Below are 19795 nucleotides of genomic sequence, written 5' to 3' on the forward strand. Positions count from 1 at the left end.
TTGTCCACGTCTGTTTATTGCTACATTCCATTAAAAATTATTTGTATTTTATAATTATGTTATACGTTGTTTTACCTTGTGTGTTATTTTCTTTTTCCTAAGATGTTTCTCAGATTATATGTCTTGTATTGTATAAGTTCGTATTTTTGTTTCGAACAGAATATTAGAAAAGATCAATGATGTTCCAGTAAATTCAACATAACTCAATTCATATCATATATCATACAGCAACAACAAAAACCTCAACACCTGAGAAATATGACAACTAACCTTAAAGGCATATGCTAACGTTGTAGACATGTAATTTAAAAAATATCACAGGAGAGATGAAGTATGTACATGAATGCCTTTCTGTCAACCTAAAAACTCTAAAACAACAAAAAAATCGAAAGAAATCCTTTCGATATACGTTATAATTGATGGTTTTGTGTAATTTCTATCGTGCCGATAATAATAGAACACATAAGTGTATGGATGAAATTAAGATGGTATTTCCGGTCACTTTATATTTCACTTTTTTGAAGCACTTAATAATGATTTGCCGGACGCGATTTTTTCTGGGCTTCATTTTTGTAACATATCACAGGTGCAGGTGACAAGTGGGACCTCGCAGCTCAGATTTTTTAAAAGTCAGATCAATGTTAGCAAATACCTTTAAGCTCGGTTAAAGCATCGGTAGCTGACATAAACTGCTGATAAACATGATGAATAAGTTCAATAATGCAATATTATACTCAAATCAGAACCATGCAACCGTGAAGTGTTCTTTGAATCCATTTTCCAAACGTTGAAAAGCTTTTTTTGAGGTGTTTCTGCATTTATTAATAATTCGAAAAATGAAATAACAGTAATCATAAGACATAAGTGTATATGAAAATGAAAAAAACATCAAATTTTAAATTGTAACATTTACATAATGACAATAGATAATATATATAATTCACATAAATACAAACAAGTACAAATAATAAAAATGCAAGCGCCAGCAAAAGCAAAATGCTTGAAAGCATAACATTTTGCTACTTTATATCATTATAATCAGAACCCGTGTAAGATGAATCCACAATGCCCCACAAAACGTGAGTGTACTACCCGCCATGCCTGGGAAGATTTCAGATAGGAAATAAACCATCTGATAACAACATCCTAGTTCATTGACTTGATACTGGGGCGGATCCAGGATTTTCGAGGGGGGGGGGGCATTTTTGTACGGAAAAAATGAACAATGTCAGCAGATTGACAAACACAAATACACACACAAAAAGGGTCCCCACTTGCATATGCAAGTTTCAAGGCTATTTTATTGATTTCAAATCCAAACATAAAGGATTACAATAAAAATAAAATGAAAAATTTTACATAAAGACAACAGATATATATGCACGACATATTGCCCAAATAAATATTTGTTAAGGGGAAGATTGATTCTGATGTGGAGTGTTGCCATGGTTGCGGACAAATGCTTATGCAACGTCATTATTGATTGGTAATTACCTTTTATCGCAGTACTGGGTCTCGTCACACAAAGGTTGACGATTAATCGTACGCTTGACTTTTATGATTAATTGTACATTGTAGTCAATGCAATCAATCTTAGAAAAATGTTGTACGATCATTACTAAGCTTTGTGTTACGGGTCCCCGGTCATGGATTAGGCAACAGCAAGGAGGCCGAGTCAACATTTCCAAACGAGAAAAAAAATACGAAAATAGGAAAATGGGAAAAATGCAAGAGAAGAAAAAATACGAATGAGAATCAGGGTTAGTATACATTATTTTTGGATATTTTTTTTTTATGAAAAAAGATATTTACAAATTCGATTTTAATTATAAGAAGAAGACTTTTTTTGCTCGATCGCTTCGCCATCTGACCATTATATTCCAACCCCCTCAGTATGTTTGACAAAAAGAATATGCCACTGACAATTGTTGGACAAGTCCACCACAGCAAAAAGTTGGATTGAATAAAAAGAGGAAAATCCAACAAGCTTAACACTAAAAATTTTATCAAAATTATTTATTTATTTATTCATGTTTTATTTATAACAAATTATAAAATAAGATGGAGGGTAATTCGATTCAGTTATAAAACTGCTTTACAACGAAGCCCTCCCCCTTTACAAACATAAAATAGACCATAAACATTATATACATAAATACAAGTGAAAATTTACATAGAAAGTTATAATCTATAAAATGAACAAAAAAAAAAGGAAGGAATACTAGAAGATACTTTGTAATAATAAATGTTTGGCCAATTGGTAACCTCGTTTAAAAGAATTTATAGAATTGGTGGATTGAAATGAAAATGGGAGTTTATTGAATAGGGAGCTTGCTTTATAAGAGATTGACTTTCTTTTAAATTCAGTTTTGGGGAATGGAATGTCGAGGAGAGAATTTAGTGCATAGCGGGTGCAATATTTAAAGGTGCGATAACTAATAAGCGATTTTAAATAATTAGGGGCTTTTATATTAATTATTTTGAATACTAATAAACAATAATGATATTTTAGTCTTTGTTCAACGGATTGCCAATTTAGGGTTGTAAGAAGTGTACACTGCGGTGCGTTATAATCCTTATTTAATATTAATCTCGCATATCTTTTTTGTAATTTTTGTAGTTTGGATAGATGCAAAACATTAAGAAATTTATTAAATCTTATATCTGGTTAGTATGCAAATGAGGGGACCGATGATATCACCCACTTCTCCTCATTGTCCTGAACAGTTGGAATAACTATATTTTAAAATTCTAAAATTCTAGAACATATAACATGCTGAAAACTCTCTTTAGATTTGTTGCCCCCCTGGTTGGCAACTGGTCTAGAGACTCCTGAAAATCGGAAGCAACGGCTTAATAATGTATTGGTTTAGAATCCACAGACACTGACTCATCAAATATCACATGTCTTTTCTTTTTGTTTTTATCACGTGAAAGACACCTTAATATCACTCGTCGCCCTATCCTGATCCATTGCAAGGGAATTCGCTTGCAGTGGATATTCATGACGTTTGGATTACAGAAATGTTCCAACATTTTAACAAAAATACTTCTGTTCAGCTGCTCTTTGCTTTAAAATTAGTTTCTCTCAAATTATTATTTTTTGTCTTTTTCTTCTTCTCCTTCTTTTTCTTCATTTCTTTCTCTCTTTCTTCTTCTTCTTCTCCTCCTCTTCCTTCTTTTCCTTCATTTCTTTCTTTTTATTCTTCTTCTCCTCCTCCTTCCTTTTCTTCCTTTTTTCCCTTCTTCTTCTTCCTTTTCATCATCTTCTTCTTCTCTCCTTTTACTTGTTTAAGGTGGCAGGGACGATTTTTTCTATTTTATTTTTTAAATCTACACTCTAAAAATGACATATAAAATAACCAATTGCAAGTTTGGATGAGTAATAGCCTTTCCAAATGTTATATACAACCTTGCCCAAAGCTAAATCCTACGGTTTAAGTGTTGGGTTGAACGATCTAAGGTGGTAAAAGCAACATTTAGAAAAAAAAGTAGTCACTCCTCCAACCTTGCAATTGTTGATTTTGTTAAGATTTCTTTTTTAAAGGTCAAGTCCACCCCAGAAAATTGTTGATTTGAATCGATAGAGAAAAATCAAACAAACATAACACTGCAAATTTCATCAAAATCGGATGTAAAATAAGAAAGTTATGACATTTTTAAGTTTCGCTTATTTTTCACAAAACAGTTAAATGCACAACTAAGCGATATGCAAATGAGAGAGTCGATGATGTCCATCACTCACTATTTCTTTTGTTTTTTATTGTTTGAATAATACAATATGTCAATTTTTACAAATTGGACAAAAAGGACCAACTTAACTTAACCTTAAACTGTTAAAATAATGACAATTCCACATGTTCAGGGAGAAATAAAACTTTGTTTTACTTGACAAGGAGGAGAAAATCAGAATATTTCATATTTCATATAATAAAATACAAAAGAAATAGTGAGTGGGTGACGTCATCAGTCTGCCAATTTGCATACCGACCAGGATGTGCATATAACTGTTTTGTGAAATTAAGCGAAACTTTAAAATGTCATAACTTTCTTATTTTGCATCCGATTTTGATGAAATTTTCAGTGTTTTGCTTGTTGGATTTTTCTCTTTATTTATTCAAATCAACTTTTTGTTGGGGTGGACTTGTCCTTTAAGGTGTTGGCCTACGTAAACAATATACGAAGGAATACAACAGAAACCAATGTTCAGGATTTGTTAAGAGAAATGCTAGCTGTGGTAACGATTTCAAAATGAGTAATTCTTACAGAATCCAATTAAATGACCGCCTAAGTGTATGAATGTATCCATAGGAACATATATTAATAATAATATGCAACATTTATATAGCGCTTAATACGTAATATGCGCAGCATACCCCGGCTTTTGCACGGCCACCCTGATCGGGTGCATTGAGCATTCAAGGAATTCCTTCCTACCGGGTATCCATTTACTAAACATGGGTGGAGAGTGGCAGATAAACCCCTTGCCAAAGGACGCATGTGATGCGGTGGGATTTGAACCACTGACTAACTGATTCTGGAAAATTAACAAAGCAAGCATGAAAACTCAGCCCGATATCGGGCCGTTTTTCCAAGCAAAATTAGGGCCTACATGGTCCCATAATAAGTGTTTATCTCAGTACAGTTACAGTTAATAAAACCGTACCAGATCTTGATCTACGTTGATTTAGTGGCACTTAATTACGGATTTACAGACTTTCTCATAAAAAAATCAATGTTTTACTGCAAGTACTTTAATCTAATGTTCTCTACCTCAATAATTACAGTACACATGCATATTTGCTTGCCTGGACTTTGATTTGAAAAGAACGGGTAAGTAAAGACAACAAAGCGAGAATTGATGCAAATTTTTGAACGACCCCTCCAATTTTGAAAATGAAGTTCAATTGGCCGGTGAATGCATAGTGAGACTAAATAGATTTCTTCTGGTCAGCGATTGAGCGTAAATTAGTGTGATTGTTTATTTATTTCTTTTTCTTTTAAGGTTAGCATAATGAGGCATTTAATTATTTCAGAATAATGCAGAGGAGACAGGCGTAAAGAAAATTCGAGAAGGGAAGCATTAATGAAAGAGGGGGAGGGGATGGGGAGAGGGAGGAGGAGGAGAGAGAGAGAAGGGGGGGGAGGAGGAGGAGGAGAAATCATATTTGAAGGGATTGCTGCATTTTAGGATTTTAACCCCCCCCCCCATCATACGCACACACAACCACAAAATAAAAAAACTTATTCAGAGAGAGAGAGAGAGAGAGGGGGGGGGGGGGAGGGGGGGAGAAACATAATTCTGTCTGTCATGGTTTCTTAACACATCATATATAATATTTTTGGGCTCTTTTTTGGAACTCATGTAAAGTCGCAAAATGGTTCCCGGTTGTAAGTTATATATAATTCAAGAAAATGTTTGGAAAAGTTCGATTATTCTCGCCGATTAGGCTCTTATGGAAACCACTGAGAAGGAAAGAAAGACAACGTGAGAAATAAAAAAAAGAAATCGATAGCTTTATATCGATCATGATGATTGTTGAAGTAGAAAAAAATACATGATTACATCTGGATGACTGGTGGCGTCGGACGGCTTTCTCGTGCCTTGTTGCAGATTGGGAGGGGAGGGGGTGGATCAAAAGATAATTTTTTTTTTAAATTTGTGAAAATATTCCATGTTTATAATTGCCTTTTTATGCCAAGTGTAATGAATTTACAATGCTTTCCAGTGCTTTTTACTTTTTGATCAACCCTTCTGATTCGGTCAATACCATCTTGTATACAATTTGTGAAATTATGAAAAAATCTATCTGGAAATCGTCGACAAAGAAAGAAATGTGGGACGGTTTAACGAGGGACATTCAACTGACCCCCTTTCAATTTTTTTTTCTTTTTACCTTAACAACACTTTTATTACCTTTAATGCATTTAATCTTAAAGCGCGGAGGGATAACCGAGATTTTAAACTTTAGAGCGCTAGAGTGTATTGTTAATCAGGACAATAAATGAAAAGATGATATCATGAATAGTGTGATAGTGATGATGATAACAGCAATAGCGTGTAAAGAGAAATTCTATAAAAAAGGTTAGTTCTTCGGGTTTGTTTTTGTCATGGAGAGTGATTAGGGTTTTACCTAAAAGTAAAAGTGGATAAAAAAAACCCCTAAAACGTAGCCCCAGTATTCAAGAAGAAAGAAAAGACCTTTCCTATTTTCTCTCATTTTTTTAAGTAAAAGTTTTGACAAACAAGATATTTAAAGAAATGACTTAATAAGATTTAGATTTACGTCTTACGTTAAGCAGAGAAGGAGATAATGTACAAAACAATGATATCATACAGCACTGGATTCGACTGATAACCATCTTTGGTCCGTCTGTACTTTTGTAGAATATTAGAGTTCTGTGAACCCCGGCAAATTACACCGATGAAGGGTTATCACTTAAGAAACATAAAAGCGAGGCGGTATTGAAATTAATTCATTGATTTGCATACTTGTCTTGCTAAGGTGGGGAGGGTCAGTTGAAATAACGATTTTTGCGTTCGTTTTGGTACGTGCGAGCGACCAGCGTTACGCCGCGTTACCTCGCGGACCTGGCTTGGCATGCTTGGCGTTGATGTGATATTGAGGTGCAATTCAAAGAGAGGAGAAATAGAGTTAGGGGTGCATTATATTCTTCGGGGAAAAGTTTATTGACACGTGAGTAGTAGAATGATGAATATGGAGAAAGGGGAAAGAAGTGAGCGAAAGGATACAAATAAATAGAAATGGGAGGTAAGTATGAGGGAAGGAGAGGAGAGAAGGAGATAGATATATAGATCGATGGATAGATTGATTGATGGATGGATGGATAGATGGATAGATAGATAGATACACTGTAAAAACGCTGTTTAAAATTCTAAGCACGTTGTTTAAGCCCGTCACTGTAACATCTATTGTTTAAACCTTTAAAAAACGTTTTAAACAACTTTTTAAACGTTTTAAACAACTTTTAAAACTTTTTAAACAAGTTGTTTAAAACAAGTTTAAACAATTACAAAGAAAGTTTAAACAATTACACAAAAGTTTAAACAACTTGTTGTTAGAGTGGCTTAAACTACGTGCTATTTTTTGTACTGTGTAGATAGATAGATAGATGCATACACTGTAAAAAAATAGGTAAAATTGTAACCAGCACGAGGGTAAATTATGTGTCCAACCAATTTGGGGCAATATTTTACCCGAGCATATTGTCCAGTAAGGTAAAAAAAAAAATAAGCAGCAATTACTAAGAATGGGCAAAATTTTCATCACACTGAGAATGGGCAAAATTTTCATCACACTGGATGAATAAAAATGCCCAAAAGAAATGCCCCATGTTGGTCAGACACATAATTACCCTCATGGAGCATTTTTACCCAATATTTTTTTATAGTGGAGATAGAGAGAGAAAGATGGAGGGGGGGGGGTACACACTAAGAAATAGGGGTTGAAATTTGAACAGCAGGGATTAGTACAATAAAACAGTATTCCAAGGGTGCTAAGGAGTGCAATTATGCTTATTTCTGCACCTTTAAGGGTGCAATTAGCTATATTAATCAACCTAAATAGGGTGCAGAAATGTACCATGTATTAAAGGATCGAATTTGAACCTCTTTTTATTGTATTATTTAAAGTATTATGCCCCTTAAGGTTCAGATTTGTATTTTTTAGGGTGCAAACGTGCTTCTTGGTGCATTTTTGTACATTTTGCCACTTTAGGGTGCAAAATTACACCCCCAACGATTGGTACAATGTTTCATTTAGGGTTAAACAGATTCTTTATGTGTAAAAATAATGGGGAAGAGTGGAACATAATGTGAAATCCCTTTCACATTTAAAGGTCAAGTTCAACACAGGAAAATGCTGATTTGAATAGATAGAGAAAAATTTCATCAAAATCGGATGTAAAATAAGAAAGTTATGTCATTTTAAAGTTTCGCTTATTTTTCACAAAACAGTGATACGCACAACTAGGTGAGTCAGTCAGTGATTTCCATCACTCACTATTTCTTTTGTTTTTTATTGTTTGAATTACACAATATTTCATTTTTTAAATACAGATTTGACAATAAGGACCAACTTGACTGAACAATATAATATTAAAGAATGCTAATTCCACATGTTCAGGGAGGAATTAATCGTTGTATCACTTGACAATGAGGAGAAATTTAGAATATTTCATATTTCATAGAATGTAATACAAAAGAAATAGTGAGCGGATGACGTCATAGTCTCCTCATTTGCATACCAGCCAGGATGTGCATAATTATACCTATTTTGTGAAATTAGGCGAAACATTAAAATGTCATAACTTTCTTATTTTACATCCGATTATGATGAAATTTTCAGTGTTATGCTTGTTGGATTTTTCTCTTTTTATTCAAATAAACTTTTTGTTGGGGTGGACTTGTCCTGTAAATATGAACATTTCAACTCTGGTGCATCACATTTCGGCCATGAGAGTTTCAACAGTGGTTGACAATGTGAACAGGGTATATGAACATTCGCACTGTTGAGTTGTCTGCATTGTGGAAACATCCTCACACTCCTGAATTGGAGCATTTTAACAATGTGAATAATATTTACAGATAGTCCACTATATGAGAACACTGGGATCACACAGTGAGACACTGTGTATGGTGATGGGAATGAATAAGGAGTTGTGTTTCGGAGCAAGCAAGAAAGGGAAGGCGGGATATAGACAGGAGAATGGATTTAAGGACGTTCCACAGTTAAAATGAAGTCCATGTCATTTTCACCAAATTTTGCAGAGAGTTACTTTGGTATCTATACATTATGAAAATGCAAAAAATAATATAGGTTCATGTGCTTATTTTTTTTCTACGGGTCTTCAAAGACGGCGTATTTGAATGATATGAAATGTTGCACAATCAAGAGAATTATGCCTCTCTTAGACCTCACGAATTCACCAAATGAGTTTAAGTCATCTTTACTCAGTGGATAACGCATCATACTTTCAGAATATGTAACTTAGTAGATACCAAAGTAAGAGAAAGTCTTTTAATTGGTAAAACTATATCTAATTGGAGCCAGCAGCGCCCTCAATTGGCAAAAATGGTGCAAAAACTCGGAAAAAACAAATTTTCAAAGACGTGAATCTATTAAAAAATTAAAAAAAGTATTTTGTAAGCTGCACTTTTTTTCAAAATCCATGTCATTTTCATCAAATTCTGCTAAATTGTAGAGGAATGCATATCGAAGGTGTAGGGAAGTTAAAAATATGGGGTCCATGTGCTCGTTTTTTAACTATGAGTGTCCAAAGTGATGCGAGTTGGCTTGAAAATCGCCTAAAATGCGCCGAAAACGTGCAGAAGTCTAATAATACCGTCTAAAATGCGAATGGTTCCGTAGTTCGCTCCCAAACATTCAAAATCCATGTCATTTTCATCATAATCTCTAAATTTGTAGAGGAATATATTCTAAAGCCGTTAAAATATTTAAAATATAGAGTCCATGTGCTCGTTTTTTAATTATTAGGGTCCAAACTGTTGCGAGTTGGCTTGAAAATCGCCTAAAGTGCGCCGAATTCGCCGAAAACGTGCAAAAGTCTAATAATACCGTCTAAAATGCGAATGGTCCCGTATTTCGCTCCCAAACATTCAAAATCCATGTCATTTTCATCATACTCTCTAAATCTGTAGAGGAATATATTCTAAAGCCGTTAAAATATAAAAAATATAGGGTCCATGTGCTCGTTTTTAAACTATCAGTGTCCAAAATGTTGCGAGTTGGCTTGAAAATATTGAAATCCACCTAAAATGCGCCGAAAACGTGCAAAAGTCTAGTAATAGTACCGTCTAAAATGCGAATAGTTCCGTAGTTTTGCTCCAAAACATTCAAAATCCATGTCATTTTCATCATACTCTCTAGATTTACAGAATAATATATTCTGATGACGTTAAAATATTAAAAACATGGGGTTCATGTGCTCGTTTTTAAGCTATTAGTGTCTAAACTGTTGCGAGTTGGCTTGAAACAGCCCAAAATGCGCCGAAAACGTGCAAAAGTCTAGTAATAGTACCGTCTAAAATGCGAATAGTTCCGTAGTTTTGCTCCAAAACATTCAAAATCCATGTCATTTTCATCATACTCTCTAGATTTACAGAATAATATATTCTGATGACGTTAAAATATTAAAAACATGGGGTTCATGCGCTCGTTTTTAAGCTATTAGTGTCTAAACTGTTGCGAGTTGGCTTGAAACAGCCCAAAATGCGCCGAAAACAAGTAAAAGTCTGATAATACCGTCCAAAATGTCTAAAATACGAATGGTTCCGTAGTTCTGCTCCCAAACATTCAAAATCCATGTCATTTTCATCATACTCTCTAGATTTGTAGAGGAATATATTCTGAAGACGTTTAAATATTAAAAATATGAGGTCCATGTGCTCGTTTTTAAACTATCAGTGTCCAAAATGTTGCGAGTCGGCTTGAAACAGCCCAAAATGCGCCGAAAACAAGTAAAAGTCTGATGATACCGTCCAAAATGTCTTAAATACGAATGGTTTCGTAGTTCTGCTCCCAAACATTCAAAATCCATGTCATTTTCATCATACTCTCTAGATTTGTAGAAGAATATATTCTGAAGAAGTTAAGACATTTAAATTATGGGGTCAATGTGCTCGTTTTCAAATTATCAGTGTCCAAAATGTTGCGAGTTGGCTTGAAACAGCCCAAAATGCGTTGAAAATAAGCAAAAGTCTGTTGATATACCGTCTAAAATGCGAGTAGTTCCGCAGTCTTGCTCCCAAACATTGAAAATCCATGTCATTTTCATCATACTTTGCACAAAGATACTTTAGCACCTGAATATTTCAAATATACAAAAATTAACATGGGTCCATGTTCTTGATTTTTTGCTACAGAGCTTCAAAGTTAACCCAAATGGATGTTCTTAAAAATTGTGCATCCAAAAGTATTTGGCATATTTAGACCTCACGAGATCACAACAATGAGTTTAAAGCTATATTATATCAGTCAAAATCCATGAAGATTTCATTAAATTTTGTAATATGATTAACAATTGTTTCCGTAAGATGGACAATTTATTTATATTGCTGTCAATTGTTTGCTCATTAAAGTCTAACAACACTCTTAGTTCTCAGAAATTGTGGGAAAGATACTCAACGTCAAACATTTCAAATTTCAATAACAAACTTGAGAAGTAAAAGAAATGCTGCACTTTATTCAAAACCCATGTCATTTTTACCAAACTTTGCAAAGTTGTAGAGGAAGGTATACCAAAGAGGTGCAAACATAAAAAAAATATGGGTTCATGTGCTTGTTTTCAAACTATCAGCACTATTATTAGAGCAAATTTGCTTCTTAAAACACCCGAAAACGCGCCAAAAGCTTTGTATCTATGTGAGGAAAAATTCCGAACCACTTTTCCATTTATTCAAACTCGGGGTCATATTCATCATACTTTGCAGCACTACAGAGAAACTATTTTGAAATTGTAGAGGAATAAAAAATAAATGGTCCATGGAATAATTCTAGTTTATTAGCTTCATAAAATAACACATCAGATCTGAAGTTAGTGCAGATAAGGAGAAAACTCAGCTCACATTACCTACAGCTAGCTGGTTAAATCACCAGTTCATCCATTGTGACGTCAGCGCGCAGAGTGTGAAATATGCGCAGATCATGATGCGCACAAACATAACTGTGGAACGTCCTTAAGCAAAGAAAATAAAAGTCAAAATGCCACAACTTACGTCGAATGAATGACAAAATGAACAAAAAAAAAATTCCAAAGTGTTCTTGAAATATCATATTTTATCTTTATATTCATAAATTTGCTATTTGTTTTGCATATTTCATTGAAATTGTTTTTAGTTGGAAACTAACGACATTCATCTCTTTGTAGTCCCACGTGTAGACTTTCATGATATTGACAGGCTTGATAATGCAACACCACCATGAAAATACACATGCGGGACTACACTATTGACATAGTCTAACGTCATTAATACGGTTCTTTCAGAGTCAAGAAAGAGGTGAACATATTCCCTCCTTTTTTTGAATAGTTTTCAACAAAATCAAATCATTTACAATAAAATATGTATATTAGATGGCAAATTCATGTATTTAAATAATCATGCAAAATGTGAAATTTCAGCAACCTTTAGTGAAGGTTATTTTTTACATCATAAAACGACCTTTCAGAGGCAAGAAAGAGGATTCATTTTCTTAATAGTTTCCAACTACATCAAAACAATTTCAAGGAAATAGATAGCGATTTCATGGACTTAATATATGTAAAATGTAATTTTTTTACTTTTGGTGACCCCCCCCCCCGTTAACCGCAAACGCCCTATCATTAATAGCGTTTAAACCATTTTTTTCTAAATAAACGTATTATCCAAGTCCTATTTTCAAAATGTTTTTAAGCATGGGGGATTCATGGATTAATAAAAGCCATATATGTAGCCCCGTTTTTTGTTGTTGTAGGGTGAGTGTAGGCCCTATGGTTGTAATAATAATATCATTAATATAAAATATTACAGATCAGTAATCAAGACAATAGCAATGGAAGAGGGAAATTGTTCCGCAACCTAATTTTTTTTTCTGAAAAATAAAAACTCTCTTAATTTTTTTGTGTTAGAAAAAAAAATCCGACCCGCCGACCCAGAATTAAAAGAATAACAATGATGAAAAGATGTAAAAAAAAAAAAGGAAAAAAAATGAGCACTGGAGGACAAACAAACAATTTTTTTTGAGGGGGGGGGGGGGGCCTATCAGAGAGAAAGTGGAAAGGCAGATCTCATCTCAAAATACACTGTAGAAACTAAACAAAGAAAATAATAATAATACACAATGTGAATAACCCGCCTTTTCGTAAATTCATCAACGTTCTTGTTTGGCCCATGTTTCATCCAGAAATCTATTAATAGCCCCAAATCGAAACGACCAAGGTCAGGGAAGGTACAACAATGTTATCTGTCTCTCCCCGGTCCGTGTTGTTTGGGCTAGCTGTGACCTCGTTGCCGGATGTCATTGTCTCTTTGACGTCATCAGATGTTATTACCAATTTGGGGTCTGGATGATGAGCGATTTCCGTAAAGCCACTTGATACCACCATGCTGCTTTTAAATCTATTTTTAACTATCTACCTATCTACTACATAACGATAAACGATCACCGGGAAAATACTACCCCGCCTCGCGTGGAACGGATGTTTTTGGCTGAAAAGTTAGAGTATACGATTTAGAGGGGTGGTCAAAGCCATCGAGTTTATGTTGCTACAAATACGACCCCCCCCCCCCTCTTTCCTTCAGGTGCTGTGTAATATTTCCCCTCTCTTCGCTCACTCTCAATCTCTGCCCCCTTCCCATCTCCTCATCTCCCACCCCAAACTTCATCTCTCTCCCCCCCCTCTCTCCCCCTCTCTCTCTCCCCTCCCCCTCTTTCTCTCTCTGTCACCACTGGTCTTTCTCCCTTAAATACATCTTGACTAGCTATCGGCCAACTATCTCTCACACTCCTCCCTGACTAAACTGTTCATATTATATAAAACAACGCTTTCTTGACTCCCACGGTACTACAACCGTATCCTTTCGTATCGCCCAGCAAATTATTTACCATTTGCCTTTTCTTATTCCTCATTTTCTGTCTCTTTGCAATCTCCACCAGCCTTTTTTTTTTTTTTTTTTACATTTCCCGTTTTTCGTTCTTCCCCTACATGTCTTTTTCATGTGGCGCCACAATGATTTGTTATTATTATTACTTTAAATATTTTGTTAAGGGGCGCAAGGGTGGACAATAAACAACATGCTCACTTTTTAAGAGTGAAATATGGTGTTTTAGAGCACTTACAACTTGCATAATGCTTGTGACAGCGTATACCTACTATATATTATGTTTGTACTTATAGCTCTATTTAAAAAAATTCTTTCTCAGATTTCGGGAGAGGGGGGGGGGCCTAACCTGGGGGTGAAGGTTCAACTGAGGCGGGGGGGGGGTGTCCTCCATGCCCCTTCGACTTACCACCACTGTCAATATCTTGCGTTTCTTTATTACCTCACCTCTATCCCAACTCCGCTTACCCATCCATTATATCTTTAACCTCTTGTCGAGGGAGGCCCTGGCAGCTTCCCTTGAATGGTTTCTCGCTTATCATCCCGAGCGAAGCGATCGAGGGACAGCAGCGAGGTAGGGTTGGGTATAATATCAGCCGCCAAAGCCTCGACAATAGTCTATTTTTTCTTCACCCTAGTTCCACCTCATGTAGGGATTACTCCTCTCATATCGTGCCTATCTACCACCACCACTCCTGCCTGTCTCTCTAATGGGTCGCGTGCGGCTAAGCCGTCGACTTGTAAACACGTCTGGCCTACCATTGATAACAATCAAGCGAAGAAATCTGATCTTGACCTATCTCAAGGGAAAGGGAGTCATAAAAAAAAATTCTGAACTAGTCTACATTCGGACCTATTTTCGTACACTCTAAGAAAAAAAAGGTATCTCCAATATTGGGTAAAATGGGAACATACATGTTAGTTGGGTAAAAAGAAATCAAACAGTTTGTAAATTTTACGCAATATTGCGTTGAAATTCACCCTTAAAACGTGCATTTTGCCTAATATGGGGTAAACAAAATATCCAGCAAACATGCACGTTCCCTTTCTGCCAAATATTGGGTAAATTTTCATTCATTTTTTTTTTGAGTGCATGACCTATTCCAGTGGCGGATCCATGGGGGGGGGGGGGGGCACATCCGGTCCGTGCCCCCATTTTAAGAGGGATAGCCACTATTTTCAATGTAATTATGACCTTATTTTTCAAAAGAGAAAACCACCTTATTTGCTTGTCAAATTTTACGTAGGACAAAGTTATCTTCACTTTTTAGTTAAAACTTTTTTATTTTTGCATGTAAAATTTTTCCTAGGGATAATCTGTCCCCCTTTTTTGGTGGAAAATCCCGGATCCGCCCCTGGTCTAGGCTATCACCTACTTTCCGGTATTACAGATGTGTTTGCCTGAAATTGTCGGTTAGATGATAATGATATGATCAAAAATTGATTATGCACGTCAAGCAAATAATCCAGAGAAAAGTGACTTTATTCATGAAAATTCAACTTTCACATAGACCTTTGTCTAACTCTATGCTAACATTATGAGGGAAACTAAAGAAATTGCAGTTTGGTTTACATTGCATGCTCCTCGTTTTCGCTGTGTTGTTTTGCTAATTGTACGTTGCAAAATGCAAGTTTGTAAACGGAAACATCGTAAATATTTCATATTTCACTTTGATTAATTGTCATTGTCATAATCTTCTGCATTCACTATTATAATCAGATGTATTTTGTTATATGTTTTGTGAAATAAGGGAATAAATTCAAATCAAAAAGTGTGACGAAAAATGAATGTTATAAAATTGATGTTTTGAAACGGATTTTGATCATGTAATCTTGTATAAATCTGGTTGCTCTCCACAGCTTACCAGCAGGGATTATCCCGATCTGGCGAATTTTCAAAATTTGTACGCAATGATCTCCCCTATTCGCAAAATCCACTGGCCCTAAGCAATTAAAGCTGACCACGCCCCTGTTGTTTAATCTACGCACGCGTACCCCTGACTCCCAGTGAGAGGTCGTGACCCCGCCCCGTGTGAGATTAATGTGACGCATGTGGGTTCAACGATCTCATGGGGGAGGGGTTAATCTGATGGCAACCTGTGGCGTTAGATCAAGTTCATTGACGAGAAGTTGAGTGAAGCGTTTGTGTGCTTAATGTACATCGTCTGAGTGAAAATGCGTTAGATTGGGGAATTACGACTGGAAGCGAGAGGAAGAGTGAAGAAGAGACACCACGAGAAGAAGGAGAAAACGAAGAAGAATAGAGAAAAAAAGAAAAAGGAGAAGAAGAATAAGAACTTAGATGAAAAAGTAGAAAAAGAAAAGGAGGAAGAAAAACAAGAAGGAAGAGAAGACAAATAAGATGAAGAAGTAGAAGAAGAAGAAAAAAGACGAAGAAGATGAAGAAGAAAAAGAGGAGGAAGAAGAAGAAGATGAAGAAGAACTTAGGAATAAAAAGAAGAAGAAGAAGTAGGAGGAGAAGGAGAAGAAAAAGAAGAAGGAAGAGGAGAAAGAGAAGAAAAAGAAGATGATGATGAAGAAGACGAGGAGGAAGAAGGGGGCAGAGGGGAAGTAGTATGAAGTATTTTTTTTCGTTTTGTTTTTGTTTACGTTCGTAAATATGTCTAGATTTCATTTTTATACAACAGTAACAAGTTATGGTTTCAACTAGCCAAAATTATGGAATTGTTCTGAAAATTAAATCAAAATAATGTGAAACCCTAATTATTATGCATGTCTACCGCCACGTGCCATCATGTTGTCCCATTTAAATGGGTACTCCAGGCTGAAATTAAAATGATTTGAACAGATAAAGAATAATCAGACAAACAAAACATTGCAAATTTGATCAAAATCGGACAAGAAATAACAAATTATGTCGTTGGAATATTTGCATTATTTCGGTGAAACAGTTCTACCATGTCTACATGGATATTCAATCACCAAATTGGTAATGTCATATGCCCCCTTGTACTTTTGTATTTTGTTAAATGGAATAATGTTTATTCAATTCTTTTCCTCCAATAATTACAAATACTAAATTGATAATTGATAAAATGCATACGATGTTCATTGCCCCAACTTATTCTATTAGTGAGACACATAATACACACGATGTAATAAAAGAAATAAATAATTATGATTTCATGTGAAAACATAAGAAAAGTGAAAGTGGGGACATGACATCGTCACTCCACGTGCATATTTCCTGTCACCTTATAATTATTATTTTTCGCCATTACTCATCATCTTATTTTTATTCCTATTATTTCAACATATTGTATTTTCTTACACCTACACATGCAAATGAGTCCCCAATTGTTCATTGTTTGAGATGTATTTTCTTAGGGGATCGACGCTGCGGCTCTACAAGCAATGATTTTTTAGTGGATACCCTCATTTCCATACAAGATTTTGTTAAAACTACGCTACAAATGTTTTGTAATTTTTGTAATGATGCATGTTTGATATGTATGCACTAGCGTTTTTTTTTTTTTTTTTTTTTTTTTTTTTTTGCTTTTCAATTTTTTTTTTCTGGTACAATAACCTTTATTTTTGATTGAAGACCTTTTTTTTTTTTTTTTTTTTTGCTTGTCAATTTTTTTTCTGGAACAATAACCTTTATTTTTTATTGAAGACCTTTTTTTTTTTTTTTTTGCTTGTCACTTTTTTTGGCGGCCGATTTTGCCCCCCCTGTGGAAAATCCTAGGTACGCCACTGTATGTATGTGTTTATAATGTTAATGAGGGAAATGAAAATATCTTGAATTTCATAAAATATCGCTAAAATTTAGAACTCGATCGTAACTTTTTTATTTGATTATCAGACTTTAATGAAATTTTAAGTATTTGCTAGACGAATTTACTCTTATTTCTATAAATGCAATTATTATTAATCAGCCTGGAGTACCCCTCTGAACAATGAATTACACTTTCCACACCTGTAAAGAAGTGAATGTTTATTAACATGGTATATGTTTTGAGACTTTTTCATCAATCCATGCAATTATTTTTCATGCAAAGTTCATCATAATTCATAACAAAGCGCCGAGCCTAGATCATGTAGATAGAAAGTTCATTTGCCCAAAATCAACGATAATGCATTGTTTTTCTAGAGCGGCTATACTGCTTCAATGTTACAAAGTACAGAACAGTGTCGAACGACTGGTAACCATGCACGAAAAGTCTTTAGGCGCAGACCTTTGGTTTTCGCAAATCGCATTAGATTGTGCATAATACTGAGTCTGACTATTTAGACTAGATTCATTATAATGTAGTGTGGCTGCCTCTACCTCTCATTATTTTGACACGAACATAGTTTGACGGCTAGTCTTCACTCTAGACATGATATAATTGTTTTAACTGTCAGATAATGAGTCTGAGCATGCAGGCCAAATCTCGAATGCTTGTCCTGGCCGATTGACAAAAGATGGCGTCCTTCCCCAATGCTCACATTTTTAATTTTAGTTTTCATTTATTCATTTATTTTTGTCCGCCCGGAATCGAACCTCTGCCTTTGGATATGAATGCCCATATCTTACCAACAGGACCAAGGAGAAGAGCTCAAGGGCTCCAGGGAAACTTGTTAAAGGGCCACTGCCATACTTAGTTTTGAATAAGCATCTGACGAGTGAGTTTAGAGAGCGAGAAATCTATTGGTACGCTATTTAAACCAAATCATGCCAATAGGAACCTGAATCAATCATTGTATTGTAAAAAAATAAAATAGATGAAATAATACTATTATCAAACTCCTCCAATAATTTTTGAATTAAAAAAATGTATAGGCCCTAATATGCAAAGCAAATATATGTTTTAAAAATCACTGCCGTAAATTACAGCGAGTGAACATTATGAAATTGTCATTTTTTCCAGATTTCTGTTTTATATCATGGGGAGCAGAGCGCCCCGCTATTTTTTTTGGAAAGTTTTTTTTTCACTTCTGCCCTCCCCCCCCCCCCAACGAGACATCGGTCGATGAAATTAGGGCCAACTGATCAATTAAAATGACCAAGATATAAATCCTAATCGTAATGCTTTTTTTTTCTGGGGGGGGGGGATCTGAATTACTCATGTGTGCCATATAAGGAGGCTTGACACTGTCGTTGCTATGGTTGAGCGTCGTCTGCTAGAAATCAGTGGTGAGTCAGGTGTGGTCGGCATCTTGTGCATCATGCTTATACAGTATGACACTTCAAGCGCAGATTCAATGCTTATTGTTATCATGCCAAAATACATAGGGTTTTCTACTGCCAATATCAGATCAAATTTATTTGGTCTGAGAGTATGAAATGATTTAAGGAGGGGCCAGAATTCCATTTTGCAATGTTTAGAGAACTGGGAAGGAAAGATAAGCAACAACTTAAGATAATATACAAACTAATCTCAGGCAGATGTTCACACAGCACAGATTGCTCACAGGAATACTATTCGCTTCATTGAAAGATACGCGGGGGGGGGGGTGGGGGTCATGGTACATATTCCCATCCCCCTTGTGAGCTATGCTGGGTGGGTGGGTGGGGGTATATCCATACCACGCCTCAAACCCCATGTGAGCTAAATGAGGGTGAGAGGCGATAATAAGCACAATAAATGCTTATATTATTTGATTGATCCAAAAATGTCTTTTATTTACCTTTTTGGGCTAATATAACTATATTTTATCACTTCGAACAAAAGTAAACATGGTAACAAGAACATTTAACGCTAAACAATGAAAATAATGAGAATTTACATTTAATGAGGGGGGGGGGGGCGTCTCATGAATTGTTTCGTTTCTTTTAACACGTTTAGTCAGATTAGGTAATGAATGCATGGTATCAATCTCTTTAGGGGAACCTACACACTTAAAAATAGGTAGTCAAAATTTGACTAGTTTGGGTGGTCATTTCAAAATAACCCTGGATGTAGTCAAATTTGACTGCATATGGGGTCAACCTTTCACTGTTTACTTTGCCTTTTGGCTTTTTGACTGCGCCGGAAGTTAAAAATGACTAGGTGTATGAAGTGGAAAAATAACTTGCCTAAAGAGTCATCATCAAAATGACTGCAATGCAAGTTGAACGGCGGAGGGATATATTACTGTGTGCAGTGTTCAATAATCAATAGTTATTTTGCTAATACTTGTAATGTTGTAATAGCAAACAAATTTAATCAGTGTGAAAGAAACAACATT

This window comes from Lytechinus pictus, chromosome 8 (assembly GCF_037042905.1).
Source record: "Lytechinus pictus isolate F3 Inbred chromosome 8, Lp3.0, whole genome shotgun sequence".
In the NCBI taxonomy this organism is placed as follows: domain Eukaryota; kingdom Metazoa; phylum Echinodermata; class Echinoidea; order Temnopleuroida; family Toxopneustidae; genus Lytechinus; species Lytechinus pictus.